Here is a 21,772-nt window from a genome sequence, read left to right on the forward strand (position 1 = left end):
GCGATGCATAGTTTGGGCTGAACTCTAACGGTGTGGGTGATGCCTGGGGCAGCTGCCCCTACACGAGACTGAGAAGGCTGCTTACAGGGCAGTCACAGGAAACAACACGGAGGAAAAGCAAGGAGGCTCAGGTCTCAGGAGCACCGCATGTCTCTATTTACTCAGTCACTTAGTAGATTAATTGAATACCTGCAACACACACTGGCCCAGGCTCTGGGAGTACAAGCAGCGGGAATGCTGCCTTTGGGGCTTTTGTGTAATGATGGAGAGAGGGTGCCGATCTGGACAAGGAAATCTGTAGTCTGTCAGTGGGCGATGGAGAAGGACAAAGGAAGGAAATGGGGCAGCAGGTGCCGGGTGAGCACATCGCCAGATGACGATGAGCAAACACCCAAGGGAGCCGACATGTGGATCCCCGAGGTGAGCAGGTCCCAGTGGAAGGAGAGTGCAAAACTCAGGCAGCGGTGCACGTGCTGTGTTCAGGGAGCCGCCAGGAGCCCTGAGAGGCAGGAGTGTGGGAAGCACTGAGTCTGAGCAGCATGAGGAGTGATGGTGGTCCAGGCGGAGGAGTGGCGTGATTTGACTTTTGTTTAATAGGTCCGTCCACTGTCAGGTAGGTGCTAGCTTAGAGTAGCGAACTGGTGCCTTGCAAAGAAAAATCAGGGTTCTGGGGAAACCGAATAAGCAAAGATATTACAGAACATGTTACCAAACTAAGTCATATGGACCCTGCTGGGGGTGGGGTGGGGGCTAACCTGCCTCAGGCTCTCTGCCTGGGGGCTGGGGGCGGGGAGGGAGGAGGGAAGGTGGGTCTTTTTCCTTTCAGCAGGTGAATAATGAAACCGAGCTGAGATGGACACAAGCTTTATTCAGTGATCAAAGGATGGAGAAGCAGAACAAAGTTCACAGATCAATTTCTTGCCCACTTGGCAAGAGCGATTTAATTTTAAGGGGTAAAGGCAAAGGGAGGAAGAGTGAGGCTATTGATGGCGGGGCATCTGCTTGAATCTAATGTGGGGAGGGGCAGGGCTTTTTCTGAGGGAGTGGGGTGCCACCTCTTTTTATCCTTTATTGGTCTTTGATGTCTGGGCCCAGCCGCAGGTAGATGTGTCATTTAATATGCTAATATTGCAGGAAGGGGGACCCCTTCCAGGGCCTGGTAACACTTGGAAATGAATTGGAGGAGACACAGGTGTGGACAAAGCAAGAGACTTTATCGGGAAGGGGCGCCTGGGCGGAGAGCTGCAGGGTGAAGGAACCCAGGAAAAAGACTGCCATGCCGCTCGCGGTCTCCTGTTCCATGGTCATGGGGTTAGTTTCGGGTTGTCTCTGGCCAGTCATTTCGCTCGGCAGGTACTTGGTCTGCGCAGGTGGATCCCAGCGCAGAGGATTCTGGGAGGCTGGGCGTCTCCTCCCTCCTACCGGCCCCGCCCACATCCTCCCTGTCCGCCTTCGGGGCAGCGCCACGTGTCTCGCGGGGCCTCCTGTTGTGAGACAACTCGTGCAGGCTGCTGTCTTGGGCTTGTGATCGTGCCTGGCCAAGGTGGGTGGTTTCCGTCACGGTCTTCAAACACTAGTGTAGCAAAGTATGCGTATAGTGAGACTCAGGGTCTGTTAAAGGGCAGATTCGTCGCCATCTTGGGTTCCATCTGGGGTTTTTTGGTTTGCTTTTTGGTTCAGTTTTGTTTTGTTTTGTTGCCAAGCCCATGGCAGGCAGAAGTTCCAGCGCCAGGGATCAAACTTGCGCCTGGAACCTGCACCACAGCAGTGGCAATGCTGGATCCTTCACCACTAAGCCACCCAGGAAGTCCTGGGGTCTGTGTGTGTGTAGCTTCCTTTCTTATTTCTGGACTTTTAAAGATTTATGTTCACTCCTGCTAACAGTGGGGATTGGATGGGTTTTTTTTTTGTTTGTTTTTGTTTTTTTCTTCTTTTTTTTAACTTTCTAGGTTCATACCTACAGCATATGGAAGTTCCTGGGGTAAGGGTCAAATTGGAGCTACTGAGCTACAGCTGCCGGCCTACACCACAGCCACAGCAACACAGGATCTGAGCTGCATCTGCAACCTATGCCCCACCTTGCAACAACACTGGATCCTTAACTCACTGACGGAGGCCAAGGATTGAACCACTTCCTCATGGACACCATGTTGGATTCTTAACCCACTGAGCCACAAGGGGAACTCCTATTGGAGAGTTTTGAGCAAAGACCTGGAGTGGTTCTGGCAACACATCTAGTCCATGCAGGACATTTTGCATTTTGGATCCTTTGTTGTTGTTGTTGTTGTTGTTGTCTTTTGAAGGCCACAACTGAGGAATATGGAAGTTCCCAGGCTAGGAGTCGAAACAGAGCTATAGCTGCCTGCCTGCACCGCAGCCACAGCAACACCAGATCTGAGCCATATCTGCAACCTACACCACAGCTCACGGCAACGCCAGATCCTTAACCCACTGAGCTAGGCCAGGGATCGAACCCATATCCCCATGGATACTAGTCAGATTCATTTCTGCTGCGTCACAATGGGAACTCTGGTTTTGTTTTAAAGTATAGGTTTTATTGATATTCTGGTACGGTGAGGCCAATATCTGTCTATCTCCATATCAGGAGATGGTTGTCATTGAAAAGAGAGTCTGTTTTACTCACAAATCCCAGGAGAAGAAGCCATTACTGTGTATGCACATGGGGAAGCACTAGAGTCAAGGGAGGGAGAAGGGCAAACTGCAGAGGGAGAAGGGCAAATGTGGGCAGGAGCCTTTATTGTGGTTTCCATGGCAAGGAACGGGTGGGGCAGGGTGTGCAGGTTTAGGATCGGTGAACTTGAATAATTTCAGCAGACTCTGGGCCTGAGGACTGTCCCTAGTTGTCTAGGGCAATGAAGACAGGTAGAAAGTGGCCCAGAGTAGGAGACCCCAATAAAGGAGGTGATTGGGGCATGGACCTTGGGTTGTATTGTGTTGTGTATGAAAGCCACACTCATGGGAATATTGCTACCCATCTCTCTGTAGGAACTGGAGAGCCCTGAGTGGGCAGTCCCTCGGGGTCGGCGAGCCCTAGACGTCAGAGCACCAGATACAGAAAACCAAAGACATGGTCAATACGGGTCTCAGGGCCTCTCATTAAGGGCTCTAGAGGGGTGCTCCTTTATTTATTTTTTTTACTTTTTTATTTTTATTTTTTGTCTTTTTGCCTTTTCTAGGGCCACTCCCGTGGCATATGGAGGTTCCCAGGCCAGGGGTCTAATTGGAGCTTCAGCCGCCAGCCAACGCCGGAGCCAAAGCAACGCAGGATCCGAGCCACGTCCGCGACCTACACCACAGCTCACAGCAATGCCAGATCCTTAACCCACTGAGCGAGGCCAGGGATCCAACTCACAGCCTCATGGTTCCTAGTCGGATTGGTTAACCACTGAGCCGCGATGGGAACTCCGAGGGGGGATCCTTTAGAAGATGGCCAGAGCAGCTTGAAGGAGCAAGAGCAGAAGCCACAGGGCTTGTAAGGCTTGGAAGGTGTGAGATGTCACTTCCGCTTGGTCAGTGTAAGTCACAGAGCCACCCTAGATGCATGCTCTTGATGGGAGGGGAGGAACTGTTACTCTGCCTGACAGGACAGTTATTGTAACCACCTTTGCAAACAATCTGCCACAGAAGGAGTGGCTCTAGAAGGTTGCCAAGGCCTTTGTGAATTGATCAGATCCAAGAAAGAAGTGAAGTTCCAGCCCATTGCCTTTGCTGGTGTGTGGACAGGGTGTTACCTCCTTCCCCACAGTAGGTCCAGCATTGAAGGGCGGCTGGGTGTTTGCCCAGGAGCCCGCAGGGATCTTTTGCACTTTTACGGGAGGGTTGGCATAGCGCTGAGCTGCTGTTCTTCCTGCTGCCTCAAAGCCTGGCATCCCGGGAAAGTGCCTGCCTCCCGTGTCAGGGAGCCCAGGCCTGTTTGCCAACTGTTTGAAGGCTTCGGGTCAGGCGCTCTCATCTTGTTTTCTCACCAGGAGTTAAAGTATCCCTGTAACTTCTCCTGTCAAAGCGCAGATGCTTTATTATAAAAGTGCCATTGTAAAGCCTGTGGAATTGGGCCAGTGCCAGCCAACAGTCAACAGCACATGTTAGGGCGCATGAAGCTCTTTCTCATATGCTCTTTCATTTGTTCTCACGATCCCTCTGGCGTGGGTGTCATTACCCTTGCTCTCCGTAGGAGGACACTGAGACTGTGGGGTCTCAGGGACTCACCGTGGTGTGGAAATTAGCTTGGGACGCTAAGGGGTGCGCTGAACCCATGGGTGAGGCTAGAAGAATCCCACAAACCCTCCCTACTTCAGGCAGGGGCTCCCATGAGTTCACTTCTGTCCCCATTACCTGCCCTCTGTCTGGGTGTGCTCATTAGAGCACTCTTTCTTTCTCTGAATCGTGCTCTGAGAGTTCCCCTGGTGACTGAGGAGTTAACGTGTGCTGGGGGATATTGCTCTGACATCTCTGCCCCCCTCCCCCGCCCCGATATAGCCCACCCTGCCCGTGGCTCTGCCCAGCTCTCACTCCAAAGTCCCCAGCTGAGCTGACCATTTGCTGGGAGCAGATTTCAGTCCCTGGAGAACATGCAGCCTGGGAAAACCCACTGAATCTCAACTCCAGACCTCCAAGTCACCTCTCAGGTACAGGGGTGGATGCACTGCAGCCAGTCATTTGTTCTGCTTCTGAGAGTCCCAGCTGGATGCCCACTGTCTGATTTAGCAGCCCAGCAAGGGCAGCTGCCCTGGGGAAGAAGCTGAGGCCTGGCGGTGTCACTCCAGCGCAGTGCTGCGGGCTGCTGTCCTCAGACAGGCACAGGCATTAACCAGGGATAATGAGAAGAGTCTCACACCCTAACAACCTGTTTCTTTGGAAACCAGAGTGCAGTCTTTCAGATGCATAGCCCACGATCACGTTGTGCATTCCCTAGAAATCAGAGCCTTTTACAGTCCCTACAGGGACCCACTAGGATCCAGAGGCAGTAGTCACACTTCCAGATTCCATTTCCAGCTTGGAGGTGGACTCTACTACTAGAACTGGCCTCCCCTTGTCTCTGCTCTCAGAGGTGACTTGTCAGCCAGAAAAGAAAAAAAAAAAAAAAATCTCAGCTGCTAAAGAAAATGCCAGGCTTTCCTTCAAATACCCTGAAGAAGATGCTGTCCAAAGAAGGGGTCCAGGGAGGGCAAAGTCATCCTGTTTGGGGGGAAGGGCCTGGTTCTAGTTCAGTCCACATGGCGAGTGGGCATCTGAAAGCGGGGATGGCAGGTGCCCAGACTGCACTGAAATCTTGGGCTTCTGTGATTGTTGCTCCTGAAGTCCTGCTTCTGGGCCTGCTCTTTTGATACGTCTTTTCTCCAAAGAGCAATCTCTTTCTTCCTGCACAAGCCAACTTCAGTTTGACTTCCACATTGGGATCTTCTCTGCCAGTTGCTCTGCAGTGTCTCTTTCGTCTTAGAGTTCTCAACCAAGGGTGACTTTCACCTCCCCCAGGAAACACCCGGCAGTGTCTGGAGACATTTTTAATTTTTGGTTTATTTATTTACTTATTTATTTATTACTGAACTATAGTTGTGTTAATTACTGCAGCAGAGCAGAGTGATTCAGTTGTACACACATATATGTATATACACACATTTTTTATGTTTCTTAATTTTTAATTCTGGGTTTTTTTTTTTTTTTTTTTTTTTTTTGGCCCCATCTGCAGTATGCAGAAGTTCCCAGGCCAGGGATCGAACCTGAGCCACAGCAGTGGCAATGCCAAGTCCTTAACCTCTAGGCCACCAGGAAACTCCTATACCTTCTTTTAAAAATATTCCTTTCCATTATGTTTTATCATAGTATAGTGAATATAGTTCCCTGCCCTATATAGTAGGACCTTGTTGTTTATCCATTCTATATACAAAGCCTTACATCTGCTAACCCCAGCCTCCCACTCCATCCCTCCCGCAACTCCCTCCCTCTTGGCAACCACAAGTCTGTAATCTTTATCCATGAGTCTGTTTCTGTTTTGTGGATAGGTTCATCTGAGTCATATTATAGATTCCACGTATAATTGATATCATACAGTATTTGTCTTTCTCTTTCTGACTTACTTCACTTAGTATGAGAATCCGTAATTGTCTCCATGTTTTGACAGGTGACATTATTTTGTTATTTTTTATGGCTGAGGAGTATTCCATTGTGTATATGTTCCACATCTTCTTTATCCATTCATCCATCAGTGGACACTTATGTTGTCTCCTGTCTTGGCTATTGTGATAGTGCTGCTGTGAATATAGGGGTTCATGTATCGTTTTGAATTATAGTTTTGTCTGAATATATGCCCAGGAGTGGAATTGTTGGATTACATGGTAATTCTATTTTTAGTTTTCTGAGGTACTTCCATACTGTTTTCCATAATGGCTACACCACCTTACGTTCCCACCAACAGTGTCAGAGGGTTCCCTTTTGGAGATATCTTTTATTGTAACTGCTGGTGGTGGTGCTACAGGCATCAAGTGGTTAAAGGCCAGGGATGCACAGGACTGCCCTTCATAAGAAAGAATGATCCAGTCCAAAATGAGGTTAAGAAATCCAGCTGATCATGGCATCTCTTCACTCAGCAGAGAAAGTCCAAGATTTCCCCCCTCCGGATCAGTACTTTTCATAACACCTTGACAATGAGCCAGGCCTGTTTCATCTCTTTTGATCTAACTCCACCTTTTTTCTATGTGTATATCATTAGTTGCTATTCATTCCCCATTTCCACTATCTGTTGCTGTCCATTAGCTACTGGAGGCTGATGATATTTTCCCAGATCTACCTCGTATTCTTCAGCATCACCACCATTACTGATAACAGTGACCTCATAGTCATCATAAGAATCGCATATAGTCTAGTTGACAAGCAGCCAGCAGTCAATTGCCTGCAGCCCAGTGCTACTGAATATGGTTCCTGCCGTTGCGTAGCCCTTCACTCTGCAGGAGGCAGCACTGAAACTGGTCCATCGGCTCATCAGCATCATTATCATCACCATCATCATTGTCATGATCATCGCAAGCCAGCCAACAAGTAGTCTTTCAGTCCATGAGGAGGAGGAGGAGGAGGATGGTGAATGGGAAACAACTGAACTACTAACTCCCAGCAGCCGCAGGCCATAGACACTCTGTCTTGGCCTTGAGTGTTCACTTTGCCTGGTATGGACACATTTTTGTTAGGAGTTATTGGCATCTGAGCCTTTGGTGACCAGGTTCTATTTTCTAAGTGAACACATGCATGAGGACACACGCACACACACACAGACACACACACACGCGCGCGTGCACACGGCTATTGGAGAAACTCAAATGAGGTCACTAAGTATGCATATCAGAGCAGACAGATTGATAGAGAGGCTTTGGCTGCCCAACCAGGTCTGATTCTGCCAGAGCCCAAGCTCCTACTGGTTCCTCTTTCCCGCCCTGCCCAGGTTGCCATAGACGTGTTGAAGCCAAAGTTCAAGCACTGTGGAGCAGCCTTTGTGTCTCTCCTCTCTCTTCCTCTCTCTGTGTCTCTCTCTCACACTCACATACACACACACACTGCTTCTTTCTTTAAAAAAAAATTTCAGTTACCATTGGTAGAGCCTGGCCATTGCCTCTTCCTCTAGCCTCCCAGCAATTGAGACTCTGGGTGTTTTAACTCAGCATCTGACTGCAGAGATGCCAAGCCTCCTGCCTCTACCCCCGGGGGGCCTGGAATAACGAGTGTGCTGGGGGAGGTGCGGGTACTTAGAGTACAGTTTAGCCTCTAATGGGTGAATTTCCTGACCTGTCTGGTGGAGAAGGCGACTCCAACCTCAAGGGACAGCAGAGGCATGGTCAGCTGCCACAGGCTAGACCGCCTCGCCCCTCCCCCCCCTCCTGGGCCGCCCCTCCCTACCTCAGGCACACTTAGGGGTGAGTTAGGAAGTGTCTCACTGGGAAGCAAGCCTTGAATAGTAATGAACAGAAAACTCTATAGTTAGTTATTACCGATTGTCTCTGTGTGCACTTTCCACATTTGCAAGCACCTCTCAGGACATAGTTAGTAATAAACAAAGTGCTTCAGGACCACCGCGCCTCCCACGGCTCCACCTCTGCTGCTGCTCTTCATCAGTGCCTCTCTACCTGTGTGCCTCCTGGGTCCCCAGCTAAGGAGGTGGTACCCACAGGGGAGTGTAAAATGGTCCCATAATCAGGCATGCGTGTATGTGTGTGTGTGTGTGTGTGTGCGCGCGTGGGTGTGTGTGTACAGATAGAACTGTCAAAACCATATTTAGTTTACAAGCAACAGTGACAGTGGATGTAATTGGTGCCCTGCCCAGGTCCCTGGTACTTCCCTCACATCCAGCTTCTGTGAGTGTTGGTTCACGGTAGCTGCCCCCTTCTTGGAGGACTGCTCTTGGCAGGACAGGAGCCACAGTGCTCACCTGTTGTCCACTCTGTGGCACCCCATCGCCAATGATTAGTTGTCACTGGGCTCTAGCAGACCTTCTGCAGAGCAGAGTGTAGCCAGGGTGGACCGGAGGCAGGGAGAGCAGGGAGGAGGCTACGCGCGAACAGGTTGACGGCCCCTGACCTGGAGCAGGTGGATTCTAGAAATGTGGGTGCCACTGTCACAGGGCTTGGTGTGGGGACTTTGGACGGAATGGGCCGTTGGCAGAGGAAAGTGAGGAGAATGGAGGCATTGAAGATGTGTCCACTGTGTCTTGAGTGGCTGGTGACGCCATTTCTCCAGATAAACTAATGGGCTTCTGCGTTTTTGTTGGGCTGTTCTTTGTTTTTAAGTTTCCTTGGTCTTACTAACTTTTAGAAGTACCTGTTCCAAGGGCCATGGACAGCTGAGAGAGGTGTGCGGCATGGGTGAATAGGGTGGGTGTAAACAGCTCTACCGGGGCACTGGGCCCTCTAGCTTGTTTCTCTCTAGAACCAGGGTTATTTATGCACTGAACCCCAGAAACCTGACCTCTTAGCAGGTCAGATGCCAGGTGTAATTTTCTCTGGGTCAGATGCAGCCACACCTAAGAAACATGCTCCATTAAAGTGTGTAACAGAACCAGATTCTCTTCCTTCACAACCTTATGAGTACAAATGAGGTCGCATGGGCATCAATATCACACATCTCAGAAGTTTGAAGCCTTGTTTGTTTGTTTTTTAATAACAGCTTTATTAAGATATAATTCACATGCCATGAAATTCAGCTTTTTTTTATGGCCACACCCACAACATATGGAAACCCCCTGGGCCAGAGATTGGATCTGAGCTGAGCTATACCACACCCGTGGCATCTCCAGACCCTGTAAGCCACTGGGCTGGGCAGAGGACCCAACCTGCACCTCCACAGTGACCTGAACCGCTGCAGTCTGATTCTTAACCACTGTACCACAGTGGGAACTCCTAACTCAGCCTTTTAAAATGTATAATTCATAGTTGTACAGCCAACGCCATTTTCGAATTTTAGACTAAAACTGCGGCATTCCTTAGAAGCCATGCCCTATTCTCCTTTTAAAGATTTCTTTTCTTTCTGAAGATTGTTTTTGTTTTTCTGGATCCCTTGAAGTTCCATATGAATTTTAGGGTCAACTTGTTAATTTCTATAAGGAAGACATGTGGGATTTAACATGTGGGAATGTGTTGAATCAGTAGGTCAATTTGCGAAGTACTGTCATTTTAACTATACTTGTCTTCTGATTCATGAAGAGGGAAATGTTTTTCTATTTATTTAGGCCTTATTTTATATTTCAACAATATTTTATAGTTTTTATTGTTTAATCCTTATGATTCTTATGTTAAGACTATCCTCAGGTATTGCGTTTTTTTTTTTTTTTTTTTTTTTTTTTTGTCTTTTTTGCTATTTCTTGGGCTGCTGCCACAGCATATGGAGGTTCCCAGGCTAGGGGTCGAATCAGAGCTGTAGCCACTGGCCTACTCCAGAGCCACAGCAACGCGGGATCCAAGCCACATCTGCGACCTACACCACAGCTCACGGCAATACCGGATCATTAACCCACTGAGCAAGGGCAGGGATCGAACCCACAACCTTATGGTTTCTAGTTGGATTCGTTAACCACTGCGCCACGATGGGAACTCCAGGTATTGTGTTCTTTTTGATGCTATTGCAGATAGAATTGTCTTAATTTCATTTTCAGATTGTTCATGGCTAGTGTATAGAAATACAATTGATTTTTGTATATTGATCTTATATCCTGTCACCTTACTATACTCTTATTGGCTCTGACAGTTCTTTTAGTGGAATTCCTTAGACTTTTAATAGAAGAGATCATGTCATCTGTACATTACTACCGAGTAAACGAACAAGTAAGAGCTGGAGCTGTAGGGAACACAGAGTGTAGACGGTCTCTGAGGTTGACCTTGAGGAGGCCAACAGAATGGGGAGGGGTTGGAAGTAGGAAAAGGAGTCAGGAGGAATGGTAAAATCAAGTGAGTGGCAGATCATAAAATCACAGATAACAGGTTGCCGGCAGCTCTGTCATTTTTATTGCCCTCCTAGTCTGCTGGGTGCCTCTCCTGGGACTCATTTAAAGGATTCAATGGACTCCTTTCAGCAGTGCCACCAGTAGCGGGAGAAAGACATAAATCTAAGCCATTCTTGATGTGTGGCCAGGATAGTTTCAGGCAAGGCTATGAAGGAGGCAAAGCATAGAAGAGAGAGAACTAAATTTTATTGCCTGCCGTGCACCAGCACTTTGCATGTGTTGTTTAATTTAACCCTCACATGTTCCTACAGCTGCAAATTTGAATCTGGTGTTTATTTCTATACAGAAATAAACTATTTTGTGTAGTGGTAGTTCATAAGGCAGTTGCCCCTTTCCCCACCCGTATGGCAGGATCAGAAGAGCTCATTTGTCAGGGAGTTGTTTGAAAAATGAAGAACATTTAGACATAGAGACAATATCCTGCATCAGTGCTTCTTAACCAGGATTGTATTAGGAGAAAATTCCCCATGGATCTCTTGTGTTTTGACATGTTTTGTGAGCGGAGGGCACAGCCCTTTGGTTCAGACTCTCTTTTCAACTGTCTTTTCATGGAAGATTATAAAGCAGATTGCCTGTGAGAGAGAAATAGTGTCTCCTTCTGGAGCAGAGGGCAGATTTACTTGGTGTCTTGGATAATGAAGATAATGCTTCACTCTGGTGTCAACGCTGGGTATGTTTGCTTGCAGTTCCTAGAAAAGCTGTGGGTCTCTTGACCTTGGGGTACCTCTGCTGTGACACAAACTCATGATGTGCCCAGTATCTGCCTGGGCCACTGTGTGTGATCTGCAGCACCTGAGGATCCAGGGAACCAACTTGAACATGAAGCTCATGTTGTTCGCAGTGCCGTGTCCCTGACCCAGGAATCTGGTGCTTTCTCTGGCATCCATGGAACTGTGGTGGCAAACTTGTAGCAGAGTCCTGAGTTTCAGGCTCAGTGTATACATGTGTGTGGGGTGTGTGTGTGTAAGTTCCACGGGTGGTTCTGATGCACGTGCCTGGTTGAGAACCACTGTTCTCTTGGTGGTCAGGCAGGCAGGCCTGGGAGGCTGGTTAAGCTTCTGATGGGGAACAGTTCACAGTCAGAAGTACCCAGCAGAGTTCTGGAGATGCTACACAGTAAGAAGTTGGGTGCAGTGGTGGCCCAGAGGCCGCACGAGATGGGCCTCTCTGACAGTCTCACCAGGCTCTTCTCTAGGGCTGAGTCTGTCACCCAGATCCAGCCAACCAGAGCCCCACCATAGAATGTATGTCTGTCTGTCTGGTCTTTTATTCTGGCGTGCCCTGAACTGGAATGGTACCTAGCTGGTTACCCTTGTTCCCTAACACAGGGGAAGGCCTGAGGAGGGAAAGAATGAGACCCACACAGAAAGAGAATATGCCGAGCTTTGGTCCTTGAATCCAGCGGTGCGTGAGGCTGTGCTTTTAGTCACCTGAACTGGTGAGCTCCACTCTCAGCCGGATGGTTTGCAGTGTTTCTGTCACTCCTAACCTTTTAAGACTGTACCTGGGAGTTCCCTGGGGGCCTAGTGGTTAAAGATCCAGCATTGTCACTGCTCTGGCTTGGGTCACTGCCATGGCGCAGTTTCCATTCCTGGCCTGGGAACTTCTGTGTGCTTCAGGCTCGGCCCAAGAAGAAAAAAAAAAAAAGTGTGAAAACTTGTTTCCCTGCAATTCCATTGTTCCCCTGCAATGCCAGCGTTGACATGACTCTACCCATTTAATCTCTGGAAAGAGGCAGATGCTGCCGGCCAGCCCCCAGGTCCCTCAGGCTCTGTCCGGTATGATGAACCTCCTGCTTACAGCACAGTGGTCCTTGCAGTTTATTACTATTATTACTGCTTTTAAAGTTGTATAAAGCTCTGATTGAGGATTTAACAAGCTGTTTTCTGCAAAAGAGAGCAAACTTCTTCAGGATGACATTTACATTTTTAAAAATCTCTCTCTCTCTATGACCTTTTAATTCCGGGTACATATTCAATGAATAATATCAATTAAATAAGAAACATTTTTCCCAACACAGAACCCACTGGCTCCTCCAGGCCGTATCACACTCCCTTGGCTGTGGCCATCATTTGAATGCCCATGTTCTCGAAGTGAAGCAACCAAGCAGAGCAACGTGTGGCGGAAAGCCAGGAGAAGAGATTTGGGCACAACTTTTCTTTTTTTTTTTTTTCTTTTTTTGATTTTTAGGGCCACACCCGTGGCATATGGAGGTTCCCAGGTGAGGGGTCAAATTGGAGCTACAGCTGCCAGCTTATGCCACAGCCACAGCAACGCCAGGTCCGAGCTGCCTCTGTGACCTACACCACAGCTCACTGGATCTTTAACCCACTGCGCAAGGCCAGGGATCGAACCTGCAACCTCATGGCTTCTAGTTGGATTCATTAACCACTGAGCTGTGATAGGATTCCGGCACAACTTTTCTAAAATGAAAATTGTCTTCGGAAAGCCCCAGTAAGTGAAAACACTTTTGAAAAGACACATTCCCTGTTGTTGTTTTCTCTGACTTGTAGCAGGGCCGCTAAGTGGTTGTGAGGCAGGCAGGCTCTGGTTCAGCTGGAAGAAGGAGGGTCTGAGATGGGGGCGCAGGGAGGTCGATGGCACAGAAAGAACCCCACGGCTGGACTCTGGCCTCTTCCAGCTCTGTCAGTGGAAGGCCAACACTTTCTGACTTGCGATTCTTTTTTGCTTCTCCTTTCTTACAGAGGGAGACAGAACTTTTGATGCATTTACTACAGGCACATTCCTTTTAGGTGCCCAAACAATAGCTATAGTCTAAACTCTGTTCATCCCTAAACAAACATTGAGAAATGCAAATAAAGCAAATTAAGCTAATTGCCACTCAAGAAGGTCTTCCTTGGTGGCCTTCCTTTCTGTGGATGCTTGGAGGAAAGATGCCTAGAGCAAAGCCCCTGCCAGGGAGCCCATCACAGCTGCAGGACGGGTGGGTGTTTACTGAGTGTGTGCCTACAATTCAGGATGGAAGGATGGACTTACACTGTGTGTGGAAGAATAGAAAGGGATATGAACAAATAGCTGAGAACGCTTACCAGGTTAACCCTTGTGTTTCAGTCTGGGTGCAGTCAAGAGAGCAGATCCTGGAGTTCTCTCGTGGCTTGGTGTCGTCACTGTAGCCACTTGCTCACTGCCGTGGCATGGGTTTGATCCCTGGCCCAGGAACTTCCACATGCCACAGGCTTGGCCCCCCAAAAAAAGAAAGAAAGAAAGAAAGAAGGCAGATCCCGGGGCAGGGAGTTCAGGAGAAATTCTTAGAGCATGCTAGTTACAAGGGGGTTACAAGAGCTGAAACAGGCGTGGGGGCGGTGGAAGTAACGCAGAGAGGAACAGCTTCAGGAAGCTGCTCCCATGGCCACAGCTGAAGGAACAAAGGGAGGAGATTGAGGCCTCGGACCCCGGGAACCAGAAGCTGAAGCTGTGGAGTCAGGGCTGCTCAAGGGCCCCGTGGTGGTTTGGGGCTGCCAGGCAGGAACTACAAGGAGGGGAGAGGGCTGTGGGGGCAGAGGGTAGGATGGAAACAGGGCAGGGCTGCGTGGCAGACCTGGGTCCAAGGAGGAAAGGTGGTCACTGCCCAAGACCAGGCTGGAAAGGGGGTAGGCAGGATGGGTGGGTGTAGTTCTCCCCTTTGCCCATGCTTCCCACTGTCCCAGCCTAAAGTGGGCCCAGGAAGCTGGGCACTTGGCCAGCCCCCAGCAATATAAAGGAACAGGGGAAGGGGATGGCTCTGAAAGCAAGCCAGCAGGTGAGCTGCTCACCTGTGCCAGCTAGTTCCTTGCCACAGGAGTCTGGGCTATTTTGAGGACACAGTGGATGTCCCCAGCGGAGATGAGATGACAGTGGTGATGAAGAAAGGAGTGTCCTGGGGAGTTCCCATTGTGGCTCAGTGGGTTAAGGACCTAACATTGTCTCCAATAGGATGCAGGTTCGATCCCTGGCCTGGCTCCGTGGGTTAAGGATTCAGTGTTGTGAGCTGCAGTGTAGGTTGCAGATTCGGTTCAGATCCGGTGTTTCCGTGGCTGTGGTGTAGGCTGGCATCTGCAGCTCCAATTCATCCCTTAACCTGGGAACTTCCCTATGTTGTGGGTGTGGCCATAAAAAGAAAGAAGAAAACTGTAGTGTCCTGCTTCTAAGCTTCACTGGACACAAACCAGTAGATCTATGGGCAGCTTAGGCAATAGAAGATCCAAATCTCCCGAGAGTCTCAGACTAATCCCGCCCTTTCTCTTTCTCAGTTTCCCCACGCCCATTAGCTGTTCTGGGGACTCACAGGAGGCAGGACAGTCCTTCAGCCCCCTTCCCTGACCCAAATTTTCTTCACCCCTTTCACCTCTGCGTATGAAAATAACACATTATTGGTCTTCTAAAAAAGAGACAGTTGCCACTGGGAGAAAGCTAAATCTCTAAAAATAATTTTGCATTACACAACTGATCCACCTGATCTGCAGAGTTTGGTTAACCTGAACTTACAAGTACTTTTCAAAAGCATTCACCTTACAAAGCTTTAATTTGACTTTTTTTTGGTGTGTGTGTGTGTGTGTGTGTCTTTTTGCCTTTTCTGGGGCCTCTCTCGAGGCATATGGAGGTTCCCAGGCTAGGGGTCTAATTGGAGCTGTAGCTGCCAGCCTACGCCAGAGCCACAGCAATGTGGGATCCGAGCCTCGTCTGCAACCTACACCACAGCTTACGGCAACGCCGGATCATTAACCCACTGAGCAAGGGCAGGGACCGAACCCGCAACCTCATGGTTCCTAGTTGGATTCGTTAAGCACTGCGCCACGACACGGGAACTCCTGATTTGACTTCCTGATTTCCATGCCATTGACTCTCCCTGCCCCACTCCTCAACGATGATCAGGTTCACTCTCTCCCCCTCCAGATAGTCTTTCCAAAGGAGTTCAGGGAGCATCTACTAAGGACTTGAAGCTGAGGATTTGAAAATCAATGAGACATGCCTCTTTCTGCTTTCTGTTTCCCTGTGCTGCAGAATCCTCTCTGCAGATGCATCTCCCAGAGGAAAATAACACACAAAGCGAAAGAGGCACAGAAGCCTCCCTTCTCCCACCCCCGTGCGGGGACCCTTGGGCGCAGTCTTGGAATCCCTGGGCCTTTGCCAACAGAGTGTATGAACTGCAGCTCCAGGGCAATCTGTAAAATAACATAAACTCCTTAGCAAAGCTGCCTCGGAAATAGCTCAAATTTACACTCCACGTGCCCTGTGGCAAATATGAGTCCCACAGCGGAGGCAAGAAATCCCTATGCACTAGGCCAGGCTTGGTGGGAAAGAATCAAAGGAAATAATTGATTTGAAAGTGGTGTGCACACTCTAAATGCCAAACAGATATCAAGGTTTTCCCTGTGGTCATTTTTCCTTCCTTGATCGGAATTTCCAAGAAGACTGATGAGAAAGAGCAGGAAAGAACCTCACGATGGGGGCTCGTCCTGTGATGTCAGCCGAGTGAATGATCACTGGGTGACGCATGCCAGCGGCTTCCCTGTAGGCCCCATATACAGACCTATTTCTAGTGTTTGTGTCTGAACAGCCACCTGGCTACATCCCTCCTCACAGCCCTCCTGAAAGAGACGGGGCCTCAGTGACACCTTCCCTGCCCCACCCCCAAGAGACGTGACATGCACCAAAGGGAATCTGGGGAGCCCTGCCATCCACTCCCCGCCTTCACCGCTGCTGCCCTCTCTCTGGCCACTCACCAGATGCGGGCTCCTCCTGGGGGCATCACAGGTGGTCACGCTGTTCTAGGGTCTTTCTCCTCCTTCCCAGGGTGGCGAGGGCGGGGGGAAGGACCCAGGGGAGCTGTAGGGAAGGCCACCTCCCCAGTCCAGTCTCTTGCCCCCAATTTCTCTCCCTCCCAGCTCTACGCACCAGGAAAGGTTTGTTGTGGTGGTTTGTTTGTTTCTGACTCTCCTCTCAGGCCTGTATTTGTTTGTCTTTTTTTTTTTCACTAGAGTGTCTTTGCTATGTGGAGGTACAGGGAGGACTGACTGACTTTTTCCTCTTTTTTTTTTTTTTGTCTTTTTAGGGCTGTACCCTCGGCATATCTAAGTTCCCAAACTAAGGGTCAAATTGGAGCTGCAGCTGCCAGCCTACACCACAGCCACGGCAACATCAGCACCAGATCTAAGCCGCATCTGTGACCTGCACCGCATCTCACAGGAACGCCAGATTCTTAACCCGCCGAGCGAGGCCCATGGATACCTGGTGGGATTCTTAACTTCCTGAGCCTCAACGGGATAGCCTCCTTTGTTTCTTCTTTGTTGTTTAACTTTGTACAACAAAAAGTGTTACTTTAAAAAAAAATTACTCCCTCATGTAGATCATGACTTAATGTCTTGGACGTCCCAACCAGATTCTAAAAAACAACCAGTTCTTACCTCCAACTATTTCAGTACCCTGGGCCATGCTGTGCCTCAGGGCGATGACATTGGGGGGTGGGAGTGGGGGGTATAATAATTACCACAGTCTTGGAGTTCCTGTCATGGCTCAGTGGTTAACCAATCCAACTAGGAACCATGAGGTTTCAGGTTTGATCCCTGGCCTCGCTCAGTGGGTTAAGGATCTGGCGTTGTAGTGAGCTGTGGTGTAGGTTGCAGACATGGCTCGGATCCTGCGTTGCTGTGGCTCTGGTGTAGGCCGGTGGCTACAGCTCTGATTAGACCCCTAGCCTGGGAACCTCCATATGCCGCAGGAGTGGCCCAAGAAATGGCAAAAAGACAAAATAAAAATAAAAAAAGTAATTACGACTATCTTTAAGTATTTCAATTGATTCTCAGTTCTTTGTTCACAGCTCAGCTTTTTTTTTTTTTTTCACTTCTTTTGGGTAGAAGGAATTGAATTTAAAATCAACAATCCAGGAGTTCAAAATACTGCAGCCGCCTACTAACTTCCAGAAATCAGCACCCACAGAAGACCACAGAAGTCTATTATTGATTCCTATAATTGTTCTATTACTGATGTTCTCAAATCAACTTTCAGCTGGAAAACAGCTTTGCTGCGCGCCCATCTCCCCCCGGCCCCATCACTGCCCAGTGGACCGGGCCGGGAGGGTCTCTGGAGCACCAGGCTCTCGGCATTGCCAGCGAGGCTGTCAGCCTGCAGCATCCAGAACAACTCGATGCTCTGAATTATCCCTTTCCTCCTTTTATTCTTTAGGAAGACCTTCCTGGGCTTCAGTGACCCTTCTCACACTCCAGAGCACCTTCGGCAAAGCTCCCTCTGAGCACGTACAACAGTCTGTTGGCATTGAGTCTCAGTCTCCTTAGTGCCTGGCACAGAACAGGTGATCTGAGATTCCTGATGGAAATAGAAGGAATGGGGGGGGGGCGTGGGTGGTGAGACGAGGAAGGGCACGTTTTCATGTCCTTTATACGCACCGCTCATCCTCACTTAGCTGTGTTCCAAGTCTTCCCTGAATTTTAGAAGCGTTTGATCATTACCTTCTCGCTTCCAGGTTCAGATGACCCAGGAACACCTTAGAGCCATCCCAGCGACGTCCCCAGCCCCTTGTTTGATGGATTGCTTCTGCAGTCAGTGGCACCAGATGGCTTGTCCAGTCCACAGTGGAGACAGAAGAACTGTGATCACTCGTGACGGCGACTCTTGCTTCTTAGGACCTTTTCGGGTTCAGGAAGCAGAAATCACTTGAACTAATGTAAGTAAAGAGGAAAAAGGCTTCTGAGGACACTGGAGTGTCACATAAAGCAGCCCAGTCATGGAAGGTCAGGGGTCAGAAGCCTTGGACCCCACGGAGCCTGGAAGTGAAGCCCAGCGCTGGCTCTTCCTCTGCTTCTCTCTCTGCTGCAGGCTGGTCTCTGCTTCTCAGCCCCATGAACAGGAGGCCCGTTGGTCAAGAGTTTAGAGTCTTTCTCCTGTCAAACTAAGGCTGGGGTCCTTGCCGTCTTCTGCCCTGGGAGGCCCAGTTCTGCTCATGGCACCCTCTCTTTTAATTCCCATTGACCAAAGCACTCAAAAAGTTCAAAAGTCTTTCCAACAAAATTGAAACAAATAATAATGTTTTGTCCACTGGTATTTGTGATCGTGAGGCCTGGGGCTGGGGCCTCTCTTGCTTAGTAAAGGGATGTTTGCTGTAAGCCTTAAATTCCCAAAACCTCTTGAGTCAATTCAAGTCAACCTATTAGTACCAAAAACAAAATTGGAAAGCTCAATGTTGCCTTTTTTACATAATGTCTTTTAGGAAATTCTGACTGATGCACGAAAACATTAAATAGAAGTAGGGGAAACAAGCATTATGTTACATATAAATTTTGTTTTTCTTTTTCTTTTTGTCTTTTTAGGGCCGCACCCGTGGCATATGGAGGTTTCCAGGCTAGGGGTCCAACTGGAACTGTGGCCCTGGCTTACGCCACAGCCACAGCAATTCAGGATCTGAGCCTGTCTGTGACCTACACTGCAGCTCACGGCAACGCCAGATCCTTAACCCACTGAGCAAGGCCAGGGATCGAACCCAGGTCCTCATGGATACTAGTCAGATTTGTTTCTGCTGAGCCATGATGGAAACTCACCACATAAATTTAATATATAACAAAGGAGGCTTCACATAGAGAAAGGCAGAGTCGTTTAGTACATTGTGAGGGAATTCCTAATTAGCAATTCAGAAACATATCTCTGGCCCTGACCTCTCTCCATATATCAAATAGTAATTTAATCTTGTATACATTCAAGAGTGACACATTTAACAATGAACTATTGGAGAAAAACCAGAATAGAAGTGAAATTTATCAATCTGTGTACAGAGGAGAACTTTCTAAGTGTAAATTTTCCAGAAAAAAAAACACAATTGCAAGCTTTTCAAAAATTAAAAGTGACCACAGTATAGCCGAAATAAAATCATACAGGAAAACTTACATAACACAGCCAACAGCAAAGTGGGAAAAGCAATCACAGCAAGCAAGTCAGGAGTTAAATCCCTAGCCTGCAAACACTGCACACAAACGGACAGGGAAAATACTTAAAATCCTGTCGTTTAATAAAGGGTATGAACTGACGGTCCACACAGAAGAGGAAATAAAACTAATACGCAGTCATTAGAAAATGTGTGGTCACACAAGTCGAATTAATGCAAATTTTAAATCCAGAATAAGGTCCTGTTTTCACATATTTGTATCTTTTCTTAAAAAATGGAAATACCCGGGAGTTCCTGTCGTGGTGTGGCGAAAACAATCCGACTAGTATCCATGAGGATGCGGATTCGATCCCAGGCCTTGCTCATCGGGTTTAGAATCCAGCATTGCTGTGAGCTGTGGTGTGGTGTAGGTCACAGGCTCGACTTGGATCTCGTGTTGCTGTGGCTGTGGTGTAGGCCAGCAGCTGCAGTTCTGATTCAACCGCTAGCCTGGGAACCTCCATATGCCACAGGTGTGCCCCCCCCAAAAGCAAATAAATAAATAAATAATGGAAATATCCAAAGCTAGGAGGAATGTAGAAAAATAATGCCATTTATTATTTCACTGGTGGAACGATCAAGTAATAGAAAGAAAGCAATTTGGGGAACTTGACCCCTTGACTTACTATTTCTACTTCCTTGAGTCTAAACTGAAGAAAAATAATCCACCGTATTAGCTTTTTTTTTTTTCCCTCCCCCCCCCCTTTTTTTTTTGGTCTGCCCTGAGGCAAATGGAGTTCCCTGGTCAGGGATCAGATCTGAGTTCCATCCTAAGCCATAGCTTAGGCAACACCAGCTCCTTAACCCACTGTGCCAGCCCGGGGATTGAACCTGCATCTCAGCATTCCCAAGACGCCTCCAGTCCCATTGTGCCACAGCAGGAACTTCCTGAAGAGATAATCCAAAATGGAAACAAATATATTCACTGTAGTGATATTTGATAAGGAAGAAAAATTGAAAGCAAACATAGGGTTCAATGCTTAGCAGATTATGGTCCATTTGCTCATGCACACAAACATTTACTGAGCACCTACTGTCTGCCAGGTTCTGTGCAAGAAGCTGAAGAAACAAAGATGGGCCAGACAGATTCTATAAAGGGCATATTACATGGCAGGCATGAGAGTGGGGAGCGAGCAGGGAGTAGGCATTTATTGAGGAGCTATTTACATATATCACCACACTTAATCTGAGGTCCTGAGCCACACAGTCCTTGAGTGATAAATTGGGGCAGGAAGCAGCCAGCAGAGAAGGGTCATACAGCATGCCTGGGGGAGATACAGAACCCGCCTGAATTTTGTTCTTTCTCTCGTCCATCTCTGGTCCTCAGTCCTTGTCTCTCAGATCACCCTGGGAACAATGATGCGTGACAGATTTTGGCTGGAAGAAGGAACTTCAAGGCTCCCAAACAACTAAGTCCAGTCCCCTGCAGGGCAGATTCTAGAGCCACTACCAGCTAAGAATTCCAAAGATTTTTCCTTTTAGCATCCCTAGGAATTCCTTTCTCTCCCTGCCCCTGCCCGTCAGCTTGCATCTCAAATTTACTAGAGTGCTCTGCCAATGAAGTTTGCTCTATTTGACAGAATCCCATCTCCTGTAAGCTGGTTGGGGTTATAAATAACACAATAAATTTTCACGTACAAAATGTGCCAGCAAACAAACCAAAAGCTTTAATGGTTCTCCAATACCTAATAACACATTTAGACACCTAACAATGATTTTCCAGAGCCTCTGTTATCACCTGTTGCTCCTGAAAACATCATCTCCATTCCATTTAATAAGCCACCTTGGAGCCAAGAACTTGGTTTTAGAAATGAGGATATAAGGCAATACAATAATAAAATCAGAAATGCAAATTTGCAGAGTTTCCATTGTGGCTCAGTGGGTTAAGGACCTGATGTTTTCTCTGTGAGGATGCAGGTTCGATCCCTGGCCTTGCTCAGTGAGGTAAGGCTCTGACATTGCCACAAGCTGCAGTGTACATCACAGATATGGCTTGGGTCCAGTGTTGCTGTGGCAGTGACATAGGCTGCAGTCATAGCTCTAGTTCAGCTCCTAGCCTGGGAACTTCTATATGCTGCAGGTATGGCTGTAAAAGAAAAAATGCAAATTTAAGTCGATAATGAAAGAAATGCAAATGATGTGAAGAGTATTACCCACAGATTACAGAGTAATCTTTGCAGTGTGTGTAAGTTGGTACACATCCAATGAGTGTTAACAACCTAACAGGATTTCTGGTCCTCACAGTTAAACTTAGTTTCAATGTAGTGACATGTATGCTAATGAAATGATTTCATAATTCCTTGATCCCCTACCTGAGGGGCCAGTAGCAGTCTGCTGACACT

General features: G+C 48.2%; 1 long non-coding RNA gene across 1 annotated transcript; it reads left to right on the forward strand.

Annotated features, from left to right (window-relative positions):
• On the forward strand, positions 801-18,823 carry LOC102163623. The gene is made up of 3 exons (XR_306167.3): positions 801-1,543; positions 17,681-17,807; positions 17,979-18,823. It is a non-coding gene; the product is annotated as an uncharacterized LOC102163623 (long non-coding RNA).

This window comes from Sus scrofa, chromosome 11, assembly GCF_000003025.6.
Source record: "Sus scrofa isolate TJ Tabasco breed Duroc chromosome 11, Sscrofa11.1, whole genome shotgun sequence".
Lineage (NCBI taxonomy): Eukaryota > Metazoa > Chordata > Mammalia > Artiodactyla > Suidae > Sus > Sus scrofa.